The 3183-nt window shown below is 43.0% G+C and overlaps 1 pseudogene; it reads left to right on the forward strand.

Annotated features, from left to right (window-relative positions):
* The first annotated feature begins 965 nt into the window (after window positions 1-965).
* On the forward strand, window positions 966-1863 carry LOC148102464 (uncharacterized; annotated as a pseudogene).
* Window positions 1864-3183: the final 1320 nt, after the last annotated feature.

The following is a 3183-nucleotide window of genomic DNA, read 5'->3' on the forward strand; positions in this document are numbered from 1 at the left end:
TCAGGTGAGGAGAGGAGCTGAGCTGGAGACATCTGACAGAGGCCCTGGTTCAGAAGATCTTAAACTCCCAGTTTGAAGTGAAGACAGAGCTGAGTGTAAAAGCAAAGATCTCAATTTACTCTCTGAGCTGCGTCCTTATCTTCACCTATGGTCATAAGCTTGATTTAAAGATGGAAAGAACGAGATCACGGATACAAGCAGCAGAAATATTCCTGTGTGAGGCTCAGTCATTTCATTTTTATTTTTTGAAGATGCAACATCCCAAAGGTGTATATAGAAAACATGTTGATCCTGAAGCATTTATTGAAGCTTCTGAGCTATTTGTCGGTCTCTCAGGTCAGCTGACCAGCTGCTCCTGGAGGTACCGAGATCCAGGAGGAAGCTCAGAGGGGACAGGGCCTTCTCTATTGTGGCTCCAAAATTATGGAATGATTTTCCCATGCACGTTAGAGAGGCCCCTTCACTGTCCACTTTTCAATCACGTCTTAAAACCCACTTTTATTCCTTGGCTTTTAACCTCAGCGAGACTTAGTTTCTCTTTTAATTGAAGTAGCTATTTAATGATTTCACTCTTCTTTTATTTGGTTTTTACTTACATCTTATGTAATTTTATTTTACAGTTCCAATGTACAGCACTTTGTGTCAGCTGTGGTTGTCTTTAAGTGCTTTATAAATAAAGTTGATGATGATGATAATTTGTGTAATCTTCTCCTGAAGTTCTCGGGTACATTTGGCCTTTCGATTGGTAATTTAACGTCTCGTACAAAGTTAAAGACTTTTATTTAAGTTTGGTAGAATTCTATTTCAAAGAAAAACAAGAGTCTCTGCTAAGTTGATGACATCACATTTTACATTCTAAGTGGATGACATCACACTCCATTTGCACTCCCTGACATCACACTCCAGCTCAAAGGATCAAAGGGAAATTGAGCAATAACATTCTCTCAAAAGTCTTTACCAGCGTGCTCTCAGTATGTCTCAGAACTGTGCAACTGTATAGGAACACACCATGAGCCAACCTTTAGACAAAGATTTGACACGTTAAGTGTATGCAACAAAACACAAACCCAAACCCCGATCGAATAGAAAAGATATCATTCGACATTGTAAGACAAAAGACAAGAAAAATGCAACATATGCAGCAAAGCCTTGATCCCCAGGAAGGGACCTCATCGGCCGCTGTTAGCCCTAAGCAGCAAAACCCAAACCCAAGAGGAAAAAAACAAGGCACCAAATAAGGGGACTCCATCTGATGCTGCCAAACCAAAGGGTGCAAACAAGAAGAAGATGCAGAAAAATGCAAACCCAAACCCCAGAGCCAGAAACCCTGGACCCAATCGAGGGCCTGTGCAACATCAGCCCAATGCCCACTTTAAACCCAATAATGGGCCAGGGCAACACTGGCAAAATCCACAGTTTTTGCCAAAACGAGGGCCTGTGCCACATCAGCCCCATCCTGACCATAACACCATAACACTGTGGCTGAGGTGGCTGTGGCCACCTCAGCCACAGCCTCACTTAACACCAAATGATGGCAGTCGTCCATACAATGAGACTGATGAACTGGGTGCGCTGAGATTCCACCTGCAGGAGGCTCAGCACATGTGCAAAACCAATCTTTATAAAATGACAGCTGCAAACCACAAAGCTGCTGCAGCTAAAACTCAGAATGATTGGGTTCGTCTGCAGCTACAGTGCTGCAGACAAAACGCTCAAAAAACCATCCTTGAACTCCAAAAACAGCTGGAAGAGGCTCGTAGAAAGACACCCGAGGAGAACTTCACCCCTGAGGTAAGTGAGGCTCCTGTTCAAGACAGCAACACAGCTGTCACAGCTGCAGAGCTGAGAGTGGACACAAAATGATTTGAAGGTGCAAAATTTAAAAGAAGAGCTGGAGAAAACCAAAGCTTCCCACCAGGAAATCGTGGAGCAAAACCTGGAGAACACAACAATCTGCAACCAACTCGGGCAAACAGAGGAAGAAAAGATCACACTTCAGGAGTTTTTGCTGTCTCTGCAAGAGACAATAAAAAAGAAAGAAGACCAGTCCAACATTGCCAATCCTGAAAATTCTCCAGCCCAAAACGAGACACTCCAGGAGAATCAGCCAGAAAAAGAGGAGGCCAGCGCTACCAAACCAGAAAGTCCAGAGGCCCGAGATGACCAAGTGCCAAAAGAAAAACCAAAAAAGAAAAAGGAGCGCAACTGGTTTTGGAGACTATTCACTTAAGTGACTTCCACTCCGTCTCCTATAAAATCACAGTAATATACAACTAAATATTAACAGTCACTTCCAGTGCTAAAACACCCATTTTGAAGCATATTTGCTTTAATATTTTTGATGGCTTACCACAGTCCAATGGACCAAAATAATGAAACAATTTTGACATAGGTTTGATCTTAAGGATCTAATAGTTTGTGTTTGTGCATGATATTGCAGCACAAACATGTATTTGCAAGATAGACTGGAATAAATAATGACAATTCAATTCAATTCAATTTTATTTATATAGCGCCAAATCACAACAAAAGTCGCCTCAAGGCGCTTCATAGATACAGAGAAAAACCCAACAATCATATGACCCCCTATGAGCAAGCACTTTGGCGACAGTGGGAAGGAAAAACTCCCTTTTAACAGGAAGAAACCTCCGGCAGAACCAGGCTCAGGGAGGGGCGGCCATCTGCTGCGACCGGTTGGGGTGAGAGAAGGAAGACAGGATAAAAGACATGCTGTGGAAGAGAGACAGAGGTTAATAACAGATATGATTCAACACAGAGAGGTCTGTTAATACATAGAGAGCGAGAAAGGTGACTGGAAAGGAAAAACTCAATGCATCATGGGAATCCCCCGGCAGCCTACGTCTATTGCAGCATAACTAAGGGAGGATTCAGGGTCACCTGGTCCAGCCCTAACTATATGCTTTAGCAAAAAGGAAAGTTTTAAGCCTAATCTTAAAAGTAGAGATAGTGTCTGTCTCCCGAATCCAAACTGGAAGCTGGTTCCACAGAAGAGGGGCCTGAAAACTGAAGGCTCTCCCTCCCATTCTACTTTTAAATACTCTAGGAACAACAAGTAGGCTGCAGAGCGGGAGCGAAGTGCTCTAATAGGGTGATATGGTACTACAAGGTCATTAAGATAAGATGGGGCCTGATTATTTAAGACCTTGTATGTGAGGAGCAGGA

Source organism: Neolamprologus brichardi, chromosome 6 (assembly GCF_056152115.1).
Source record: "Neolamprologus brichardi isolate AB-2024 chromosome 6, ASM5615211v1, whole genome shotgun sequence".
Classification (NCBI taxonomy): Eukaryota; Metazoa; Chordata; class Actinopteri; order Cichliformes; family Cichlidae; genus Neolamprologus; species Neolamprologus brichardi.